The following is a 474-nucleotide window of genomic DNA, read 5'->3' as shown; positions in this document are numbered from 1 at the left end:
ATATACAAAATAATCTCCAGAAAGTATTATAGAAAATCAGTAGTGATGTTATTAAACAAAATAGCTATGTTTGCTTTTTTATAAATTAATTCTGTCCAAAACACTTATTTTTAAATAATCTTCATTTTAAATTATCACACTTAAAAATATTTTAGAATATGGCTCAAATAATGTCAAAATTCTCTAATTAAGCAAACATTTCTTTCAGTGTTTAATACTTTTTTATACTTAATAAATTATCCCTATATTTTAGATAATATTGAACATGCTCCTGTGTTTTAAATTTCAACCTCTTGTTTTCTTGTTTTTCGAATGATAAAAAATACATTTTAAGTGTATATTATACAAAATTGATTAAATCATTCACAGACTCATTAAATGCAACTCTCACTATCATCTCTTTTGAAAAACTCATTGAAAGTTCTCAACAGAAACTTAATTGAATGCCTGCACACTTTGGCTTGCAGGGGGAAA

At 24.7% G+C, this 474-nt stretch overlaps 1 protein-coding gene across 1 annotated transcript in view; it reads right to left on the bottom strand.

The window, feature by feature from the left end:
• The window catches only part of KLRB1 (killer cell lectin-like receptor subfamily B, member 1), a gene marked incomplete at its 5' end in the record, with an annotated part of 6,686 nt that overhangs the window by 1,420 nt on the left and 4,792 nt on the right, over positions 1-474 (bottom strand). The gene's annotated exons all lie outside the window — the stretch shown is intronic.

The sequence above is a fragment of the Propithecus coquereli genome, unplaced genomic scaffold (genome assembly GCF_000956105.1).
Source record: "Propithecus coquereli isolate 6110/MARCELLA unplaced genomic scaffold, Pcoq_1.0 Scaffold1574, whole genome shotgun sequence".
In the NCBI taxonomy this organism is placed as follows: domain Eukaryota; kingdom Metazoa; phylum Chordata; class Mammalia; order Primates; family Indriidae; genus Propithecus; species Propithecus coquereli.
Note: the sequence above shows the minus strand (reverse complement) of the source record. Positions and strands in the feature narration are given on the sequence as shown.